Genomic DNA, 25,167 nt, shown 5'->3' on the forward strand with positions numbered 1-25,167 from the left:
GTCACAGTTGTGGAGTCTGAAATTTGGATATTGGTTAGCATCATAGGTTCAGCATCTGGTAAAGTCCTATCGATGGATGGAATCACAGTGACAGAAACACCTGTGAAAGAGAGGGATAAAATGGCTTGACAGGAAACCAGAGAGAGGAGAGTGACCATTCTTGTTATTTAAAATCAATGCTCTCTTGAGAACTAACTAGGATTCTATGAGAAACCTATGGTTCTATGAAAGCCTAATGGTCTTCTTACAGGTTCCACCACATCTTAACATTGCACCTTTGGGACCAAACCAACCCCAACACATGAACTCCTGGGAGGCAAACAACATCCAAACCATATCAAGAGATTAAATATGTTGTTCTTTAGTATGCACTTTGACAAATGTTACCATTGTTCTACTCAGTGTATTTTTCACCTTCAAGCTATTCAAGGATGGTAATGAAATATTCATTCAGTTTTTTTTCAATGTAAGTTCATGACTGGTTTTTGTTTTATGTAGTATATTAAGCTGATAGCTTTATAATACTGCAGAGTCATATTCTGCAGTTCTAAGTTATCTTTGGCAATTTATTATTAGGTACTAAATAACTGTAGATTCATGTTTTATCCTTATCTAGAAGTGATTATCGTTCTTTGTATATCAAACTTGTTTGTGTTTCATAAACAAAAGGAATAACCTATAATAGGTTTCATCTCACTCCAGTAAGAAAGGCAGCTATTATGAAGACAACAATAAATGTTGTTGAGGATGTGGGGAAAAAGGTACACTCATACACTGCTGGTGGAACTGCAAATTGCTGCAGCCAATATGGAAAGCAGTAGGGAGATTTCTTGAAAAACTGAGAATGGAACCACCATTTGACCCAGCTATCCTACTCCTAGGTCTATACCTAAAGGACTTAAAAACAGCATACTACAGGGACACAGCCACATCAATTTTTATAGCAGCACAATTCACAATAGCTAAATTATGGAACGAACTAGATGCCTTTCAATAGATGAATGAATAAAAAATGTGTCATATATACACAATGGAATATCACTCAGCAATACAAGAGAATAAAATCATGGCATTTGCAGGTAAATGGATGGAGTTCGAGAAGATAATGCTAACTGAGGTTAGCCAATTCCCAAAACCAAATGCCAAATGTTTTCTTTGTTATAAGGAGCCTGTTTCATAATGGAATAGGAATAGGAGCATGGGAAGAATAGAAGAACTCTAGATAGGGCAGAGAGGTTGGAAGGGAAGGAAGGGGGCATGGGGTAATTAATGATGGTGGAATTATTATCCAAAGTACATGTCTGAAGATACAAATTGGTGTGAATATACTATATACACAACCAGAGATATGAAAAATTGAGCTCTATATATGTAATAAAAATGGTAATGCATACTGCTGTTTTATATATATATATATATAATATAAAAGTACTAGATGTTATTTATTTTCACCAATCAGGGAATTAAATCCTTGAGATATGTAATAAATCTATGGAGTGTCACACTAATGAAATGATTGAATCAGATATTTTTTCCTCTTAAAATAGTGTTTATTATGATCAAGTAGGCTTTTTCTGTAATAAAAATTATACCTTTTTAGAACAATGGATATTCAAAAAATGTTGACTAGATGATTCAGTGAGCTTAGAATTGAATAAAAACTAATTCAAGCAAAATTCATATAAAATTAACATAAAATTTACATAAAGTTAATAAGTTGAGTTAGTAGGATAGCATTCTCTAAACAAATTTAAGCTATTTTATCAAAAGATGAAAACCAAATTTTAATTAATTGTTCTGTTATTTCTGTCAATTAAGGTCCAATAAAATAAATATCTTATTTATGGAAATTAAAAGTCAATAAAATATATATTTTTTTACTTAGAAAAAAAAGTAACTGGAGATGTGTCCTGGTGGAAGAGTACTTGCCTAACATTTATAAGGGGTCCAATTCCCATTCCCTCAATGAACAAATAAGCAACTTAAAGGTCTAATGTTTTCCCTCATATGCAGAAGCTAGAATAAAATTAAGGATAGAGGAAGGGAAGGATAGAATAACATAAAGAATCCATCAAATATAAATAAATAGACAGGTGAAAGGAAGTAGAGGAAGGAGAAATAGAGTAGAGGAAGGAGAAGGGGGGAGAAAGAGACAGAAAAATGGGAGGGAAAATTAAATTGAACTGAAATTGATTTCCACTTTTGTATGAGTTTTTCACAAGGAACTCAACTACTATGTATAAATGTAAAGCTCTAATCAAATTAGCAAAAGAAAGTAAAACATGAATCACAGTTTCTTTGCTAATGTATTTAGCAATTTATACATTATGAAATCAGATTTTGATCAATTTTATGATTAAGAAAATCATTAAGAGACATTAACTCTTAAATGTTATGAAGATAGGGATAAAAAACAATGAAGAATATATATTTTATGTGTTTATAAGAGTTACAGAAATATTAAAATTGCATTTAGCCTTGTCATATTATCATTTTGAGAAATCAAAATTTGATTGTAACCTAAGTGTTATGATCTTCTGCTGGATCAGTTGGTCCCTTATCCAAAGTGTGACTTGGATATGTAGACTAAGGACACTATATTCATATGCAAAGAGCATGAATAGGTTTTAAGATCTCAGGGAGAACCCAGCAGTCTTCCCAAGCTGGTCCCAGCTGGACAGAGAAAGCAAGGCAAAGGAAAGGACCTGGGCTTTTATCCTGGCTAAAGCAGGTCTGGGGAGATTTTGTTCTTCTGGTAGGACTTGTGTGGTTTCAATTTCCTGCTTGCCCATGATGAGAGAAATTCCAGGCTTTCTTACCAACTTGCTCAGAAATAGCTTCAAAGTCTAGAGTGACAGTGTCACTTAAAGACTATCAGTAAATGAATGTCAAAAAATGAAGTCAGATTCTTCAGTACATTGTGACATTGTTATAGTATTAAAATTAACAAAGAATTCAACCCAGAAAGTTTAACTAGTTTAAATTTTCTTTTTTTTAGAGAGAGAGAGAGAGAGAGAGAGAATTTTAATTTTTTTTTTTTTTTTTTTTAGTTTTCGGCGGACACAACATCTTTGTTTCTATGTGGTGCTGAGGATCCAACCCGGGCCTCACGCATGCCAGGTGAGCACGCTACCACTTGAGCCACATCCCCAGCCCTTAAATTTTCTTATCATATTTTTTTAATTCAAAGGTGACTCAGATTTTTACAAATATAGTAACCTACAACCAATTATATTTTAAATATATAACATAATGATGAAAGATATGTGAAGCAAAAAATAATACTTTTTGTTGATTAATCTTCATATTTTTTCTAAGCCCTAATTACTATACACACACATATATGTGTGTGTATATACACATAAAATACAACTTTAATTTTAGATAATTGTGTTTATTTGTTTTGCTGAATTTAACTCTAATTCTCACATCATTTTTTATAATACTAGCACTTAATAAAGATTTATAAAATTATTGAATATTGGTCTGGAGGTGTTGCTCAGTGGTAGAACGCTTACCTAGCATGTGTGATGCACTGGGTTTGATTCTCAGCAACACCTACCAAAAATAAATAAAATTTAAAAATTCATCAACAATGAATAAAAATATTTTTTTAAAAAAATTATTAAATAAATTACTCATTCACTTGTTAAGACTCTATCAATGAAATTTCATGTTTGGGACAAAGGATTTTGAAATGTTGAGTACTGAAAAGTAGTATTATATTAATATGATAAAAATAAATAGGAGAAAAACAAATCTGAATATTTACATTTCTCTCCCAAGTATATTTACCTGTAAATATATTTCCTTATAATTTCTACATAGAGGGTTTTTAATAAGAATAATGTATTGTATTAAAAATAATTAAAATATTGAGATTTTTATTGGTAATAGCATTCATTACATTTTTAAAAATTCTTGTTAATTTTATGTAATAGAAGTTACAAAGTTAAATGCCTAGTAGTTACCAAGAGCAAGCAAATAACATAAATTATGAAATAGTGTGTGTAAATAATATCAAAGAAATTTCTAGTCATCAAAGAATTAAAATAAATTCTTTACAATTGAAACTTCAGGGTAGCCAATATAGTCAGAGCAAAAAGATCCAATAACTGTCAAGGAATTATTCAGTTAAAATGTGATGGAATTTCTACAGAAAAAATAAGCAATAACATCATCTTAAATATGTGAAGTGTGAATTATATTACTCAGGTTGAAAATCTCAAATCTCCAACATTTTTGAGTGTTGAAAATTTCATATTTATAGCATTTTGGATTTAAAATTTTTGGATTAGGGACACTTAAACAGCAAAATTTATGTAGATATTGCAAAATTGGAAAAACTTCAAAATCTTAAAAACTTTTTGCTTCAACTATTTGCAACTATTTTAAGGAATACCCCACCTATATTAAGTCAAGAGGAGAAACAAAGAAAGAAAACAGAAACTGCTGGTATGGGAGTTGGGGCTCTGGATTCCAGCCCTGAAGAAGAGATAGATGATGGGAGTCCCCAAGCTGATGGTGGGAATTGATAGCAGGATGAAAACAGCACCAGCATGAAAGACCACTGTCCTTCTCAGATTGGAGTAGGTAGGTCAACTAAGGATATAAACTTCAAGAATGTGTATACTTCTTTGTACCTGAAATGCTAGAGAGGAGGTAAAATAAATGACATAGGATTTGGTATGGAATTAGTACTAAGAACATGCAGAAAACAAAACGAACTACAACAGAGAAACCCTAAATTTTAGCATAGATAATTATAGTTCACTGAAATTTATTATCATGAAAAAACAAGTTTCTTTTTTATGAAAAATAATTTATTTGTTAGAAATAATAAGAAAATAACGTATCTAAAGAAAAGTTTCAGAGAAATTAACTAGAAATTTATAGTTCCTTGTGTGGGACATGCATATAGAAAAAAATGCTTAACCTCATTAGTAGATTCTTCAAGAAAAATAAAATAAATGATTTATAGATAAAGTGTCCTAAATTTTAGTGCTAGAAACAATATGGTAACTTATACTTTTTAACATGTTTATGTTAACAAAATTCTATTTTAAAAAAAGACTGTAAATGAGATGAGGCCTAGTATTTCCAAGGTGCTATTTTGTCCACATAGATTTTAAATTTCAACAGCTGATGTTTCTACTTCATATAAGTGATTGCCCCAAAATGTTTTTAAAAAAAAAAAATATGTATTTTCCTTTGGACTTGTTCATTTTCCAGAACTCATATTCTATTACACATGTACAAGACAATAGCCAGGACAGTCCAATGACAAGCCCATTGTAACAGTAATTACATTTGCTGAAAAGAAGAAAAGAAGACTATTTATTTCATCCTTTCTTTGCATTGGCTGGTGTTTGGATTCAGCAAGTGGGATAGATTGTCTGAAACCCTGTAAAATTCCATTACTATATTATTTTAGAAGGTAAAACTATTGAAGGAAATATTAAATGAGTGAAGCTGTTTTTGAAAAAATATACGTTTCTGATTTAACAATTTAGGTTATTATGAACATTGTGTTGTCTTGTTCAGTTGTTTTATTTTATGTCTCCTATTTGCAGTATCTTATCCAATAAAAAATTGGAGTTTTGTATTAAACATTTTACACATATTTGCTGCATTTCAATAAGATAGGAGACACTAATTTAGACATTTTTGAGGTTTTTAAGGTATAAATTTTATAAATTGTTGCCCCAAATGACAAAGTTTTCTGATAGATATAGACAAACCAAAAATTTAAATGAAAAACATATGTTATGTTAAATCATTATATGTCCTTTTCATAATATTTACTTTTAAAAATGAGAAAGGGGTAATTGGGTATGAGTTTGCAATTTTAAATAGACTGTCTCACATAGTCCTCATTAAAAACCTGTAACTTGAAAATGAATTTAAAATAACTAGAAAGTTAATTTCAGAGATAGCTTCAGAAAGATTGTTCCAAGGAGAATGATCAAACTGTGCAATAGCATTTGTCCTTTGGCATTTTTGAGGAGCTCAGAATATCTGAGATGAAACGAGTTAATGAAATAGAAGTAAGATCAGAGAGGTAATGCAAACCTAATCTGATAGGTCCTTAGATATTATGGTGAAGACTTACACTGCAAATGAACAACCTACAAGTTTTTTATAGAGAAAAGAGATGCTCAGACTTTCCTAATTAAATAAAAAGAAAAATAAAAAAAATATGTATGTATACATATGTGTAAACTAAAATAGATGGTAGGGGCACAGCTGGTAAGAATGAGTTCTTAATATTGCAATAAGCTAGATAATAGTATTAGCTTTCTGGTAGCAGATGTGATCAAAAGTACTATAGGTGAGAACAGAATGCAAGAAAAAGATAACCCAATTCCTTTGCTCTGGGTAATCATCATAGAATTCTCATCAGGTGAGCTGCCATCCACTAGACATGTATAATTGTTGTGGGTCAGGGTGATGGTACAGAAAATATAGATGTGATGATTAAAAGCTAAAATCTGGACACATTAATTTTGAAATGTTTATTTGAAATGTGGAATAGCTATTTGGATATATGCTTTACTAGAAGGAGGTGAAGAAGGGAAGTGTAAATTTGAGAGCTCCAAACTGAATGATATATATCTCAGTTGAAATATAAATATAGATGTAAATGATAACTGGGAGACTGCATCTGATGACTAAGGGCCAGAATTGAAACACCAAAGAAAAAGACTAGGGTCAGAAACACTTCAAGATACTGAAAAAAAGAGAAGGAACCAGCTAAGAAGACCAAGTAAAATAAAAGAATCATCAAAATAATAAAGGATCCTGAAAAGTCAGTTTTACTTAAAACAAGGGAGGAGTGGTCAACATCCACCTTAGTGCTTAGGAGTCACTGTCACTCTTTATTTTCTTATTTGTATGCTTGCTTTTTAATTGTAATGCCATTTTATTTACTTATATAAGGGTGATATCTGCGTTATTGGGATCTAGTCTATATGTCTGAGAGCAACGATGAACAAATAATGTTTGCTCTGAATAATGTAGATAATTGATTCACATTGAAGCATACCCAGATATAATACATTTTTTTTTCTGAAAATTATTGAACATTCTAAATAAAATAGTGAAATAATGTTTTAATTATATCTGGTAGAAACTATTCAAATGATTTTAAATTTATCTTACATTTACATATTCAAAACTAATTAATTGTTTTATTTAACAAGTAAGTAAAGATAAGGAATAAATATGCTTCAATTTAATAAATACACAGTCCATGGAAATCCAGTGATAATAAACTCATATTACTGGATATATTGCATGCATTTAGTGACATAAAATTATTTATACCACGCATAGTGAATCTTATTATGTGTATTTTCTGGAGAAATTTAATTATTTCTCTTTAGTTTATCAACACGAAAATACTAAAACCTTGTCCTTCTGTCTCTTAAATTCATCTTTCTTGCTAAAGAAATTTTGAACATCTTTGAAAAATTCTAGGAAATGCTAGAGTTAGATCTAATAATTTATTTAATTAAATTAGATTCTGATTAGAGCATCTGCTAAGTATATTAAATATAAAATCTGTTAGGTACTTTCTTTTTATAAATGGTATATTGGTAATTTCATAATCAAGGAAAGAGAAAACTCTGATACTAACTCATAAGTTAATTGACACAAAAAATGGTAGTTGAATTAACATTGCTAAAATATCAAGTTTAAAATTTGCTCTGTCTTATTCTATTTGGTATCAGTGTGACTATTTCACAGCAATTTAAGTCTACAACTTGAAGGTACCCTGGTTTATTGTGGTGCTCGTAAAAATTTAAACATTAAGTTGACTGTTTAGTGTGTAGTAGCTGTTGCTAATGAAGTTATTGAGTTAGTTTTCAGAAATTTTCCAAAAGAGTTACATAATAACACATACCTATCTGCTTGCAATTGGTGAAATATTTACTATTTTCAGTCTTGACAACAGAAGAGTCACATGTCAATTTCTCCCTTATTAATTCCACCTGTGAATCACCATTGTCATGCATTTGCTCCTTAAAAGATGAATAATTAAAGAAAACAAATAATATTTGCCAGAGAAAATAGCGTATAGTCTCCCTGTGACTATTTTGATTTAGGTTTCACATGCTGATAAAGTCAGTACATTGATAAAAAGCAGATAATGCAAGGTCAAGTTTTCTGCATGGCAGTCTTTCAAAGATTTGCAAATGATCTTCATGCAGGAACCTTTTCCTTCTTCTTGCCTATGTCTTAGTGTGCCTATATTTGGTTCTTTAGACAATCTTAACCTTTATTAAGCACCTTTTAGATTTTTTTCTACAAGTCCTTAGCTCTTTCAGTATTCCCTCAAATACATAACTCTTAGCAACAGTAAAATAATTAATTTGTAAACATCCTATAGTTTGTCAATATTCATTTTAAATTTTTACCCCAGACTCACCAAGTATTTCATGAATTATTCAATCAGAGCCCCGCCCCAAACAACAAAAACAAAGAAGAGAGATTAAGGTTTTTCTCTTCTACATAAGATCACTGACATTTCATTTACTATAAATACAATCCAATGGTTGATAAAGACTTGAAAAAAACTTAATTTATTTATTATCCACAACTATATATTTTTGTGTGTATATATATATATGTGTTTATATAATTCTTTATATTTCAAAAGTATCTCATATTCTTCCATGCATAGACTTCAGTGGTTCAATAAACATTTGCCAATATTTAAGTAATTGAAACAACAAATAACAATTCATACCAAAGTTCATTTATAATTCCACCTCAATTTAGTACCAAATTCCAAGCAGTAACTTAACTGCTTTTTCCCTGAGTAAATCATACTTTACACTTAAAGATGTAAAGCATTCATGTCTTAAGTGAGATCAGAACTGCCTCTATGGATTAAATAAAATGAAATTTATTTTTTATAAATACTAGTTTATTTCAAAAATACAAAAATATAAATATACATTTATAAAAATATGAATGAATTAAAACAAAGAAATTCTTCAACTAAATAAATATAGCAGTAGTAGTCATTCCTATTTCATCAGCGATATATAATTTCTATATTATTTTACAAAGCCGTTGCACAATGTTTAATTTAATAGTAAAGGTGACTGAAAGTCAGTTAAGAAAGCATTTATAAAGTTTTCATACCTAAGAAAAGGCACAAAAAGCCTTTTAAATATTTTTTATTGATTATTAATGTCATATAATTTCCTTCCAAGGTTATTAGGCAAAGAGGGTGAACTGGTTATTATTATTGTTTTAAAATCTATATCATTCATATTCTTTCACGGAAACTTACTGGTTAAGCAAACCCTTACTAAGACAACACCTACGTATTGTTTGTAATTTCAATTTTTGAAAAAATTCCTCCAAGGAGGAGAATGCAGGCCACTCATTCTAGTAACGAAGACAGTTCCACTAATATTAAGTAATATGCTTAGTCTTGGTCACTTTCATCACCCCCATACATATCAGCCAGTTTTTTAAAACGAGGACCCCAGTCGCTAAGGTAATCATAATCCTGGTTACAATCAGCTGTGAGGGATTCTAAGGAACTGAGTGAATCCGCTATGGAATCATTCCCTTCATAGGCATAGGTTGCCAGTGAATCATAAGAAGGTGCACTTGAGTCTGAGTCGTTTTCTTTCAATCTTCGATGGATAAAATCTTGTACATCAATATTTTTCCACAGGGGTACAGTCCTCTTTATCTGAAAAATAGTTTCAGGCATTACATCTCTTCTAAGTTTACTGTCTTCTCTTGCTTCTGGATTCCTTAACGTGCCAATGTCAAAAGCCTGTGTATCTTCTTCCCCACTGCCTTTGTCATTGTATGTCACAACATTGTCGCGGACATCATCCTTTGAAATTATGAGAAGTTCCTTTTTTCTTTGTCTCTTCAATGCAGCAAACAGCACGACTAAAACTATTAAAAACATGAGAAAATAGTGAGGTTTCATGATGCGAGGTAAAACAGCATGCATACTTCAGTGTGTGGAAGTTTGTGGGACTGATTGGCAGGAGGAGTATTCTGTATAAGCACAGAGTGCCTTGGGCCAATGAATGGATGCAGTAAATTGATAAAAAGCAGATAATACAAGGTCAATTCATTTTTAAGTTCTGTGGGCCTCTGATATTGAAAAATATTGTTTAATTTGACACATCACTCCTTGAGAATACACATATGATTCCAAATACAGACATGTTGAAGCACCAGTTCCTTTCATCTCAAGAGAATTTTTGCAGCTATTAAATATTTTCTTAATGACCCAAGGCAATATATACAAATAATTTACTCATCTAGAGATGAATATATGCTTATATTTTCATTATAGTCTTATATTATGTGTGTGTGTTTATAAGCACACATAAGAACATTAGTATGTATGAACTACTGATTTAATCCTATTCCAAATTGGGCCATTTTACTAAATCTTTAATTGATCTGGTTTTGAATGTCTGCTCAAAATTTGAAATAAATTCCAACTGCTGCATTACAATAGTTAAGCTCAAGCATATCTTTAACTGGTACCTATCTTAAATATTATCATGACAGCTTAAATATTTTCTTTAGCAAGGACTTCCATGATTTAAAGAGTTGCATTCAAACTTTGAGACTAAATTGTTAATAGTGTTCTCTCTACTTGTATGTTGTTATTATTTACATACTTTTGCTTTAAAGTTAACTGTGGACTTTCCCATATAGTATATTGTATTATGTATAGCAAGAGAACTTGTACTTAAATTGTTATTTATTTGTTTGGCAATGACTCTTTCTCAACAAATATATGCTATAGTCAATAAAATTTATTTTAAGAAAACAAAAAACTCCTTGTGATTTCCAAAATATATATCTTCTATTGTAAAGAGACCAACTTTGTAATTTTACATATAAGTTACACAAGAACTAATGAAAGAAAACTTCTCCAAAACATTTAAATATTACTTCAGATAAATAACAGCTACATTTACTTTAGTTGAGAGCAGTTAAATATATTGACAAAATTATTTGTTTCATTGTATAAGAAAATATTTTCTTAAAAATTAACATTCCTTGTTAATATAAAGGCCTGTCCAATGTCATTTTTATATTGGCCAGCATGCTTTCCTTTGCTCTTCCTAATTAATAGACTTTTATAAAAATAATTAGAAGCATCTTAAGTTAACCTCATCAGAAAGAGCTTCAGGTGTTGAGTTCAGGATCATCTTGGAGACATTTTTTAAAAAATAATTATTTTGTATAAATGAGATATATCTGTATTTGCTCCTATAAAAGGATAACATAAGATTAATTGAGTCCCACATAGATCTAACATCCATAAAATTGAGCCATACCTAGGAAAAAAACAGTTCTTTCTAATTTTAATATTTAAGAATAATTTTAAATTTCTTTAATTTTGGTAAATAGCATAATAATCATATAGTAAATTTATCTTAAAGTTTACCTATAAATGTTTACTGAAATTTGTAAGTAGATTTGAGAGACATTTTACAGTTTTCTTTTTCTCTTTTGGCAGAAAAAAATTATTTTCTTCATTTCCTATATTAAAGTTAATAATTAAGGATATGGAATTGGAATTCAGATAAGCTAGGATAAAGAAAGATGAAACATGTTTGAACACTTTTAGTAAGCTGAAACTATAATTTAGCATGTTTTTCCTTTCTTGCCATAGTAAATAATATTCAAAATTATAGTAGCAGCTTTTGTGACTATTAAACCAATAGAAATCACAGATACTTTATATTGCATTTCAAGTATGACAGCTATCCTCAAACTATATTTAAACTTCCTCTACAAAGGAATAATTCAATAAGCAAACAAATTCTGATTTTTGCTTTTTTCTTGAATTTAGTTAGACATCTTATTTTCTTCTGATTCCTTCTTATAAAGTTATATATTTATAGATTCACTTATTTGCAGTACTGTGAATTGAACCCAGGGCCTCAAGCATGCCAGGAAAGCACTCTACTACTGAGCTACATCCCAGAGCTCTCAACTATTTAAATTGTTCTGAAAAAAATTAAAAAGATTCATCAGACTGTCAAAGTGGTACTGGGAATAAAAACTTTTATAAAGCTCTGTCCTAAAGTTTTAATTATGCCCCCACCAGCATAGAGAGAAACTAAGGACTGCATTTCTTCAAAATTATCAGCACAGATGTGAAATATTTCCCATTCTGTCTTACAAAGTGCTAACTTTTAACTATAGAAATGCAGTAACTATGTCTGGCCATTACTATAAAGACTTGAAATAACAGCAAGAATGTTTTAGTAATTTTGATAATGAAACCTGCATTACAAGCAATTTTAACTAAATGATACACAATCATTCCATATTTAAGTAATATATTGGGAAGGTGAAAAATAAATATGTGTCTTCTATATTGCTCCAGGAAGAATGGTGACAGATTCTTTTTTTTTCAGAATAATAATAAAAACTTTCTAGGATTTCTGCATAGCAAAAATTTTTTAAAAAATGTTTTAAGTGATTGTATTTGAATATCAGAATATTTGGTGGATGTTTTGTTCTATCATATGTGAATAAATAGCTTTGTGTGTGTACTACATTAATATAGAAATTTTATAAATTGCAATATACATATATTTACCTCATTTTAAATTAGGAAAACTGTCTAAGCTATAAAATCAGTAAGAGCTAAAAGGGTAAACCAAATTTAAATCTTCACAGGGCTTCAAAAATATTTTATAGAGGACCTGAACTTTCTAGAAGCAGGTGAGGATGGGAACTGCTCATGGTTATGGTGGCAGTGCCTGTGTTCTCACCTCGGAGACTTTTTTTTTTCTAGATAGTTGGATCATCTTAACTGAGACAAATGTTTTCTCCTCACTTTCATCAATCCCCCAGTGAAGTCCTGCAAGGATATCTGGCCAAAGGGATTTCATCCAGATAGCTTGAAAGGATTTGCAATGAAAAGAAGCCAGCATATATGAGCATTAGAATATAAATTTGGCTTACTCTCTTGCCCTATGCATAAAAATTTTGGATGAATATTTGATGGAAATATTGTTTTGGAGTGTTTTGCAGTGAAACAACTGTTTAATTGAATTAAATTGTTGTACTGTTAGTGTATGCTCAAATAAAACATTTGCTACTGGAGGCACAAATTTATTTAGAAAATATTGCAGGGTAAGTATACCACAGGGTCACAGTGATATTTAAAAACTGAAATTTAACTTTTTAATTTGGTGCATTGCATCTATATATAGAAAGTATTATGAGGAAAATGTCCTATTTTGACAACTTTTATAAATTTGCCAATTGTGTGGGTATGTACGTATGTATATGTATATCTATATCTATATAGATAATATGTATGTATTTGTTGGCATATATAAATATAAGTATAAATATTTGTTAGTAATATTATTTGTAAAGATAAAACAATCTTCAGTTTTGAAAATAACAGAAAAGAGTATTCTAAAATAGACTCAACTATTTTAATGCCAGTATAAAAACACTTTCTGAAGAGTGATTTTTGCATGTTACATAACCATTCGGTACAAGTATAAACGTTTTACCTGATGAAGTTGATACAACGATTAGATCAGCTTATTAAATCAAATGCCCTTTGCAAAGTAACCATAATCAGAGAAATAACAGTTAATGCTATAAAATTTTGTAAAAATATGTATGTAGCATTTGTTTTATATTTGTGTTTTTTAATGTTTTTTTCGAGTACATTGTAACTATACATGATAGTGGGGTACATTGTAACATAGATACCTGCAAATAACATAATTTATTGCATTTCCCTCGCAAGCACTTTCTCTGTTATTGACCTCTAGAAAACTTAAACTAACCACACAGATAAAAGCTAGAATTACTTTTTTTTTCTCACGGAAAAGCGAATTTTGATAAATGTTAAGATACTTCACCATTAGCTCTGGAGGAGAGTGTTACTTTGTGCACAATTCCTAGACAATGGAGGAGAGAATTATGGGTTCACTGAGCATTGAGAAGGGCATAGCTTACTGAGAAGTATGAGGACACATACATAGCAGGATGGCGATAAGAGCTGCTGTGCTCAGGCCCGCTGAGAGGACCAAGGCCTCTGCATTGCAGGTTTGCATGTTCCCTTGATTGTCACAGGCACACACCCGAATAGTGAGTGTGCCAGTGCTGCTTTGAATAGGATAATCATTGTCAAAAATTAAAATTGGAAGTTGGTAGGTGGTCATTTTGTTGCGGCTGTACCCATCTTTGCAAGTCATAATTCCCGCTGTATTATCTGGGGGAGAAATTGAAAATATTTCACACTTTTGTAGTTTTTCATCTTAAGATTTCAAAGTTTTTGTTTTAAAAATTTTTTCTATTACCTTTATTGTCTACAATAGTGAAGTTTGGATTGAGAGGAAATTCTGGTACTGGCTCAAAGAAGAATTTGTGACCTCGGGGAAGGTCATCATTGTCCATAACACTGACAGTCTGAATCAGCTGAAAGCGAAACAAATGCATATATTTAACAAAACAAAACTAAAAGTAGTCATCTTTTTTAATTAAAGAAATATTTTAAATCCATGCATTCATGCTTTGAATTTTGAGTTTGTCACTAAACTTAAGAAACAAAAAAAGTCCTTTTTAGTAAACCATTCCAAGGTGTTTTGTAAAGGTTTTGTTAAAGATAATATTTAATTAATAAATAAAAATGTCTATCATTATTGCTTGTCAGTGCTTCTCAATGCTTCATCATCTGTTAACTTGCCACTGAAACAATGAACTTAAAAAAATCAAACAAACAAAGATGTGATCAGTTCAATAAGTATCCTCTTTTGTCGTCTTGTAAAGCACCAGCCTATTTTATTAGTATTTGGTTCCTAACCCCTTTTGTTCACTAGAAAATGTTTTCTCAAAGGAAGAAATCATACAAGATTCCTTTTAAAAATATAACTTTTTACCACAATTCCAAATCAAGAATACTATTAATATGTTTCCAGACAAGTGAACTCTTCATCGCATAGGATCATAAAGAAAAAGATTTTACAGCTATGTGCATTATCGAAACATATTGCATATTTAATTCAGATTGTTTGCCTTTCTTTTAATGTTGTTTGCAAAGATAAATACATAAAAAGAAATGCTTCTCAAGTATTGTGAAATCATTGTGGAAGTTGCAAAATCAGGACCCTCTTTGCTGAGCCATAATAATTCTGAAGTGTGCCATAAAGGAAGATGGAGCAGCAAGCACTAGTTTGGGAGGAAAATCCAATTGAGAACTTCATAACCAAAAGGCACCAAGCTACATATCAATGTTCTGTTTTCCTCATTCTGGTTCTGCCATCTGTGTGATATGAAATTAAAGGCAAGTAATTATGCTTACTTTCAGTTTTCTCTTCTAGAAAAATAAACAGTTGTGCCATTTCCAGGTGTACTAGTCCAATATTCTGTGGTGAACTATTACTGAATTTCACAATGATTTTAAACATTTTTGTTTTTTGTGTACCTATTATAGCCATACCATCTACAACACCTAGCCAATACTCTTCTACTTTAACTTCATATTACATATGAGTTCATTCATTTTATTGAAAGATTAACATGTGACCTTGTGTTTCTTTGTATGAGGCTTCTGAAAGTGCACAATTGTTAATACAAAATTAATAATCTTTTTTCCTTAGAAAATTGAAGCACAATATTTAAAAAAATCACAAAACATTTAGTATTATTGCTCAACCTCCTGATCCTGAATAATAATAATAAATCTTATTTGTAGAACTATTCTTAAACATTAAAAAATCTTGGTCCATTAATTGCATGACTTATGTTCTTCAAATGATTTGGTGGGCTTTATGTTTTAGGAACTATATTTTATTTTTATCTTTGTTGATTTAATGAAACAGTAAGAATATATATTAAATAATCATAATTATTATCAATCATACTTTGTATCTAATTTTAGTATGTATCAGTAACTCATATGAATCAATAAAAGATAGCACACTAATACATAAATAAGTAAAGAACACCTACTGATTCAGGTAGATTCATTTGTGGCTCCCAAAAGATAAATTCCAGTCCTAAATCATATTACCTATAAATATGATCACAATTGGAACAAACTTTTTTGCAGATATTATCAAGTAAAAATTAAATTTTACTGGATGAGTGAGAGCTCTAATTCAATGACAGGAGTCCTCATAAAAAAACAATTTTGAATACACAAAGATTTACATCAATAATGCAATGTAGGGCTGGGGCTGTAGCTCATTGATAGAGAGCCCACCTTGCACGTGTGAGACATTGGGTTCAATCCTCAACACCGCATAAAAATAAATAAAGATATTGTGTCCAACTACAATTAAAAAAAATTTAAAGAATGCAATGTAATGATAGAGGTTGAGATTGGAAGTCCACACTCCAAGGAATGTCACAACATCATGGCAACCACAAGAAGCATGGAAGTTAAGGAAAGATCCAACCTAAAACCTTCAGAGAGAGCATAGCCTGGTGACAGATCAATATTGGACATTTAATCTCTAGAATTATGAGAAAAATTATTCTGTAGTTTCTAATCATCTAGTATGTGGTAATTTTTCATGGAAACTCCAGGAACCTGATACAAGTGTGAAGATTAAAAAAAAGCATACATTTATGAAAACATTCAGCTTAAATGAGTTTGAAGAAATTTATACTAAACTCTCATGAGATATTTAGAAGTTCACAGACATTTAAAATCTAGAGTAATCCAAGTAAACAGGCAATCATAACTGTGAGAAGAATCCCTTAAATAATATTTGAAAATATTTGGCAGCATCTATTAATATTTATAGATTAATCATTCATACTTCAAAGCTTATAACAAAGAAAAATTATACCAGTAAGTAAAAATGCATAATGTACTCTAGTACTTATTATGATGCTCTCTGAAAGAATAAGATCTTATTAAGTAAATGTTCATTAGTAGAAAAGTAGTTTAGTAAGTTTATTAATGTGTGGCCATGCTATAAAAAAATAAACATCAAATAACAGTAATCAATACTGAACTGAGAACGTGGCCATTATCATGTACCAAAGTGGAAAAAGAAAAATGTTTTTGAACTGAAATAAGCATGTAGTAAATCTATGTGAATCAAAAAAGAAAAAAAAAACCACTTCACCTTATTTATTTATTTTTCAGACATCTTATTATGCTACCAAGACTAGCCTCAATTTCAGAATCCTAGGAGGATTAGCTAGGATAATAGCTATGATTAGCTTTGATTATAGGCAGAGGCTACCATGCCTGGCTTCCATTGCAATTTTTGAGTGTATGTGAAAGGTGGAAAGTAGTTTCATCCTAGCCAGGATGCTGTAACAAAATGCTACAGACTGTGGCTTATACAAAAGAAGTGTGTTTTCTCAAAGTTCTTAAAGCTGGAAGTTGGAGATCTGCTTGCCAACATGGTTGGCCTCTGGTGAGAATTGTCCTCCTGCCTTATGTTTTGCTGTCTTTTCTCTGAGTATTCACATGGCATTTCCTGGGTTTGTGAGTTCAGAGAGAAAGAGAAAACATGAGATCCCTGGTATGGCTCCTCATAAGAGCACTTGTTATATCAGATCAACATTTCTCATGACCCCAATTAACCTTAATTATTACCTTGGAGACCCTTTCTCCAAATTCACAACCTCAACATGTGAATGAATGGGGGGGGGGAGGCGTAAACATTTAAAAATCTCAATTGAAATAAAAGAATGAGTGTTTTCTATTGTATTTTCTTAAATGGACATTGTGAAATTGTCGATGATTCTTACCATCTACCTATTATTGCCTTAAAGAAGTAACTGAGGGCTGGGGATGTGGCTCAACCGGTGGCGCGCTCGCCTTGCATCCGTGCTGCCTGGGTTCGATCCCCAGCACCACGTACAAACAAAGATGTTGTGTCTGCCAAAAACTAAAAAATAAATATTAAAATTATCTCTCTCTCTCTCTCTCTCTCTCTCTCTCTCTCTCTCTCTCTCCTCACTCTCTCTTAAAAAAAAGGAAGTAACTGAATAACTCTTTAGATATACAAGTAGATAGATAGGAAGATATAGAGTTGGTGGTATTTGAAAATTCTGTTTGAATAAAAATTGGGCATATTTTGCATTTCTTTAAATTACTTTAGATATATTTGAAACATTACTTTGTAATTGGAATTTACAAGTCATTAACAATTTTTTTATTTCAATAATATGAATATTATAAATCACAAATATGATTTAGATCAAAACAAAAACTCCTGATTGAGCTATTTAAATTAGAAAAATGTAAAAATAAATAATTATCATTATTCTCGTTAAAAGAGAAAATTTTTATTTTATACTTCACATTTATCTAATAATGTACCTCCATACTTTAATGTATATAACTCAGCCTAAATATGAATCCAAATATGAACTTTGTATATATATATAATATTTATTATATGCCTGGTTATAAATTTTCACTATTATATTCTATTAGATTGACAATAAAAAATAGTTTAAAAAATAATTTTGGTTAGATCAAACAGAAGTAAATAAGGAACTAGGAACAGAGTGGCATGAAAAAAATCTTACAAATAAATTAATGTCATCTGCCTTCATAAAGAAAAAAAATTATTTTAAATTTATAATAATTTCACTTACCTGCCCAGGTTTTGCATTTTCACAAACAAATGTTTCATAATACATGGCAAATTCTGGAGCATGATCATTAATATCCAGAATTCTGATGAAGACTGGAATATGGCTACTTTGTTTTGGATTATCTGCAACAAGAACATGTGTAAGATTTCAGGCTCATTTACAGAGAAGAACTAAAACCACTTGCCCATTTGTAGCTTAGCAACAGATCAGTTCTGGGGTATTCACTTTCTTAGCTGATGCTGATGAATATATCAACATGGTCCACAGGGAAAGCACAATAATAAGATGAAAATACCAATAAGAATGAACTACTCTATTTTTATAGATTGGTTAATAATTTTTTTATGAGATTCAATTATGTTTCTATCCTAATCTAAATTATAAAAAATAAAATTTTAAATAAATGAGTGATTCAATAATCCTTAAACCCCAAACTTTTGAAATAATTTCTCTAAAATATTTCTCACAATGTAGCCATTCTACAGGAGAGAAAGAGTCAACTTAAGCCATTACTTGATTATTTTAGTAAAAGATAATGCATTCAGATAGATGTGTTGACAACTTACTTATTTCTGTGGCTGTAATAGTGATGTTGTGCCAAGGGGATGATTCCCTGTCAAGAGGCTTCAGAGTGAAAATAGAGCCATTTTCTGAGTGGATACTAAAAATTCGGTCCATATCAGTATTCCAATCAACAGAGTATCTGGCAGAAAAGAGACTCATAAATTCTGGCGTTATTTTAAGATTATTAGTTCTTCAAATATTTCTTAAAGTTATAGGGACTTTCCTCAATGATCTGACAAAGGCATGAAATATGAAGTGCTGATAACGTTCTGGAATCTTTTTATTCTAATTTGTTATATATGACAGCAGAATGCATTACAATTCAAATTACACATATAGAGCATTTTTTTCATATCTCCAGTTGTATACAAAGTAGAGTCAAACCATTCGTGTCTTCATATATGTACTTAGGGTAATGATCTCCATCTCATTCCACTGTCTTTCCTGTCCCCATGCTTCCTCCCTTCCCCTTTCTCCTCTTTACTCTATCTAGAGTTCATCTAATACTCCCATGCTCCACCAACCTCTCTATGAATCAACATCCTTATATCAGAAAAAACATTTGGTATTTGGATTTTTGAGATTGGCTAACTTCACTTAGCATTATATTCTCCAAATCCATTTACCTGCAAATGTCATGATTTTATTCTCATTTAATGCTGTATAGTATTCCATTGTGTATATATACTACATTTTCTTTATCATTCATCAACTGATGGGCACCTAGTTTGGTTCCACTGTTTAGCCATTGTGACTTTTGCTAGTATAAACATTGATGTGGCTTGGAATCTTTATCTCATAAACAATTTTATATTATTGTTTCCAGTATTACTATTGTATTAGTATGCACACTAAAGGCATTATTTATGGTTATGAATTTTTGTGCAGCTGTTAAGTGAGTTATTGTCACTTAAATCATTTATTTTACCTTATTATTTAATATAAACATAATAGTATTGTTCAATCAGATAGAGTCAATATCATTGAGTAAATGAAATATATTCTAAAATTTAAAAAATATGAATATGTATTCAAAGACTACATATTAATATAGAGAAGGCTATCATAAATGCATTGTTCTTGAATGTAACATCTCAGCTGAATAAAAGGTCTTCCTCTAATTTATGCCTCAACTTATTACACATAAAAATCTAATCTCAAATACCACAGAGTTCTGTGATTTTCCCATTAAGGATAGATATGGCACATGTTATCCCAAACTTTATTTTTACAGTTGCCAAAATAATGTCTCCTTTTCCAAAGAGTTTCATACCCTAATCCCTATGAATATGTTACTTTACATGGCAAAAATAACTTTGCAAGTGCGATTAAGGCTGAAAACATTGATACAGAAGATTTTTGTCAATTATGCAGATGGGTAAAAACTAATCGTAAGAGTTATTAAAAGTGAAACTGGAGGGAAGATAAAAAGTGGTTTAGGAAGAGGAGACAAGCAAAGAGGAGAGATTTAAGGGGTGATAAGGAAAGATTTATTGTGGATGGCTTCAAAGATGGAGGAACAAGGAATGGAATGAAGGCAACCTGTAGAATCTGGGAACAGTCTTTAAACTGACAGTCAATGATGAAACAGCAAACTTGCTCCACAACTGCAAGGATTTGAAATCTGCCAGCCACCAGAATGGAAAGAAAACAATTTTCTCCTAGAGTCTGTGGAAAGAAGCATGGTTCTGTCTACAATTACACCTTTACTCATGGTCTGGTGAGGTGCACACCATAATTTTGACCCACAGAACTACAAGAAAACAAACTTGTGTTTCTTTATTTAAGTTTTTAGTGTAGTGATATGTTCTTATTGCAGCAACAGAAAACTAATACACTCTCTAAAGATTTTTTTAAAGAGCTGTCTTAAATTCAAGATGGTAGATAGATCCAATCTTGCTATGCATGACTAGCTAAAATTTGAGATTTCTGTTTCTGAGTTTTTCAGGAGCCATATAGGAAAGGGAATGTTTCTCAAACACTATCATTCACATGAATCATGGGTAGTTCTTAATAAAACAGGATTTGATAGGTTGGTGTTATAGCTCATTGGTAAACTACTTTCTTAGTATGCATGAGGACCTGGGTTTGATCTGCAGATTGCAACAACAACAATAAACCCTAGAATTTGCAGTAGTATGTCTACTATTGGAGCTGGAATTCTGCATTTTTGACAAACTGAGGTGAATCCTATCTTGGGCAAAGCCTACATTCAAATATAGCCTATTGGATAAAGTTCTCAGAATGAAGACAGAAGAACAACCATGAAAGACAGAAAACATAAAAAATCAGCATCTGGTTCAATTCTCATTTTTATATGTGTCTCATTAAAGATATTTAACAAAGGAATTCCCTTTGATTATAATATATTAGAAAACTTAACTACCCAATTATAATTCTGTATGAGACATTCTGGCACTAACTTTGAAAAACATTATGCAGGCATGTTGGTGCATGCCTGTAATTCAGCGCTCAGGAGGATGAGGCAGTAACATCACAAATTCAAAGCCAGCCTCAGCAAAAGTGAGGCACTAAGCAACTCAGTGATATTCTGTCTCTAAATAAAATACAATATAGGGCTGGAGATGTGGCTCAGTGGTTGAGTGCCCCTGAGTAAAGTCCTTGGTACCCCTCTCCCACAAAAACCAAAAAAATATTAATAATACATTTTTTAAGATTCTAAACATCATGAAAAGTTGGCAATTTCAATATTGTTGAACAAAAAATGTTTATTTAAATTCTACTTTTTGGGGGGGGTGTTGTTTTAATAGAGGCTACACAAGTTGATCTATTGTTATAAAAGCTCTGCTGAACTTAAGAAATCCAAAAAGAAAATATAGATCTTGAAAAAATTTTAACAATTCAATGTAGTTCATAAAGGTTCTTTCTTTACTAGTTTATTTTAAACTATGTTAAATGAATGTTTTAAACTCAGAAATACTATTTCAAAGACAGTATTTGGGGCACTGAAAAAAATATATTTGATTTATGATCATTTAACAGGAAGTAGTTGTAATTCTAGAGTGGGAAACATTAAGGAGACACAGGACAATTAAAAACCTATTATATAGCAATGAACGTATAAAAGGAAATAAAGGAAACAAAACTACATCAGATTTCTAAAAATAGTTCTCTGTTACATACTTATGTGCAGTAGATCTGATTTTTAAAATCATTACCAGTACACCTAAGTTGAAGATGGCAGGTATTTCGAATTGTGTCTTTTTAAACTTTATTGATTAATTGTGCTAACAAAATTTTGAGGTTTTTTAATCCATAAGTTTCAGCATTTCTAAAATTATTTCCCAATCTGGGCTGTTTTTACCTTTGGGATCACATCTCTATTATAAGGTATTTAGGAGAAAGACAAAGAAAGTTCCTGCAATATTAAGAAGGCTTTATTTTTCCTTACATACACCAAATTCTATTTATGAGTAAAAGCAAACATGAAATGCACACAAGGAAAGAAAAAAAAAACATGACCACATCTTGTGTGGAATGAAGCAATTACAGTATCCTCTGTAGTTGCGTCTCATCATTGTTGGAAAGGTCAACAGTCAGCCATTATCTATTTCTGTCTGAATAGATCTTGAACTTTTTTTTCTACTGTTTCCATTAAGATCAAAAAGGAAAATAAAATTTTCTATAATCCCCATGGTTACTTTCCCTAGAGATTATCATTGCAGTCTGTGAGGATGGAATAAACAATAATTCTACCAGTATGAAAGTCAAGGTTTGACTGTCTTGTAGCTTAGTAGGATCAAAATGGATGTGTTTCTGTCTGCCCCTACTCCAAGGTTTAACCTTGAAAGACATTGCTTTTTAAGTTAAGAATCATAGAGGAAAATCACTTTAACAATTTAGAAATAGCTTACTTTGTTAATGATACAGGTCTATATTTAGCAAATTTCGTAAGTGCAAATGATGCCTCACTATTTGTCAAAAGCCCAAAGTAATTTTCTTTTATTTAACAGCCAAGTTCTATTTTCAACACAGAATAGGAACATTCTGGTTTACCTATTAATAATAAATACATTGGATTACAACAAACCAGCAGAAAGAGCTTGATAAACACTTAACACAGAAGAAAACCTCTCTCTCTGTCCCAGCAGATGGCCTATAATAGCAGTAATACATTATTGATTTCCCTATACTGAATGTTGAACGGTAAGTTACAAAAGAACACCGGCATAATTTTTTGTGTATGAATGCCTGTTCTAGAAAGATAATCCAACCATTGGATGTCAAATAACAAGTGAAATAAAGCAAAGAGAACTGAACCTGTAGCCAATCTCTAGATTCCATTTTTTGTTTTCTTTCCATTTTCATATTCTACCATTAAAAATCAAACCCATATCATATACCTGAAATTTTTTACTAAAAAAATTACAAGTAAAAAGGAAACTGAGTTAAGACAGGAGGTCAAATCAGTAATATGTTATAATATCTTATCATTACATTATTTTTCTTTTATTGGATTCATGTTACTTCTTTCAATAAGTCAATAGAGTCCTGATATGGATCTACTCTTTCCATTCTAGCTTCTACTTATGAATTTTCCATAGCTGAGAACCATGAAATGATTAAAAACATGAATGTTTGTTATATGATGAAATTACTTATAATTCTTTTTCTCTATTTTTATGTGTTCTTTTTAGTTATAGAGTCTATTTTGACTTATTTATATAAAAACATGGAATATATCTTATTCTAATTAAGATCACAGTCTTATGGATATACATAATGTTGAGATTCACTGTTATGTATTCATAGATGTACATAGGAAAGTTATGTCAGATTCACTCCACTGTCTTTCTTTTTCTTATCACCACCTCTATTCCCTTAATTTCCCTTGGGTTAGTATTTATGTATCAGAGAACACACTCAACTGTTAGTTTTGGGGAATTGGCTTATTTAACTTGGTATGATAGTCACTACATCCATCTACTTATTGGTAAATATCATAAAGTCATTCTTCTTTATGGCTAAGTAACAGTCTATTGTGTATAGAAACCACATTTTATTTATCCATTCATCTGTTGATGAACAACAAGTTTGGTCCATAGCATAGCTTTTGTGAAGAGCTGCTATAAACATTAATTTGGCTATATCATTGTAGTATACTGATTTTATGTCCTTTGGATGTACACCAAGGAGTGTGATAACTAACTCAAATGGTTGTTCATTCCTAGTTCCATTCCAATACTGCTTTCCAGAGTGGTTGCACCAATTTGCAATCCAACCAGCAATGTATGAGTGTACCCTTTTCCCCACATCCTCACCAATATTTATTGTTGTTTGTCAGAATTTCCACTCTGACTCAAGTGTGATGAAATCTCAGTGTAACTTTAATTTGCATTTCTGTAATTGCTGGACTTGTTTAACATTTTTTCATGTTTGTTAATTATATTAATTCAGAATATTCTTTTCTAAGTTTAGTATTGTTGTTACACCATTACTATGTTACCCTCTGAAATAAAAGCACCACTATATATAAATGCACTTATGCACATATTTTTGTTTATGTTGGAATCATATATATTTTGTTGAAGCATTACAAAATTTTTGCCTTAAGTACCTTATTTTAGTTTTAACAGCAGTATAAAGGATTTCTTCAAAAAATCATTGAATTTTAAATACATTAAGCATAAAATAGGTGTGAAATGAAGCATGATGTTCTTTCAGACCTTGTCAAGCAATAATCGATTCTACAACTTGGGATAAGTAACTCCATGATAACTAATGTGGTGAAGCAGAGGTGACAACAGCTGCTAACTGTAACAAAAATTTCATGTTGCAAATAGCAGATGTATTTCAGAAAATATGTTTGATGACAGTTTTACAGGGGTGGGTGCAGGAAGAAGTAGTTCCCAATATTTTCTGGAAAAATATGAATCCCCATGATACTAATTGCAGCCTGTTTTTGCATTTAGGAAACAGTCATTTAGTCATCTTTCTAAATTGCATTAGACAAAGCAAAGACTTCTACATGGG

General features: G+C 30.9%; 1 pseudogene; it reads right to left on the reverse strand.

Annotated features, from left to right (window-relative positions):
• Positions 1-9,427: 9,427 nt before the first annotated feature.
• LOC143386137 (cadherin-9-like) overlaps positions 9,428-25,167 on the reverse strand; it is a 105,938-nt pseudogene continuing 90,198 nt past the window's right edge.

Source organism: Callospermophilus lateralis, unplaced genomic scaffold (genome assembly GCF_048772815.1).
Source record: "Callospermophilus lateralis isolate mCalLat2 unplaced genomic scaffold, mCalLat2.hap1 Scaffold_113, whole genome shotgun sequence".
Classification (NCBI taxonomy): domain Eukaryota; kingdom Metazoa; phylum Chordata; class Mammalia; order Rodentia; family Sciuridae; genus Callospermophilus; species Callospermophilus lateralis.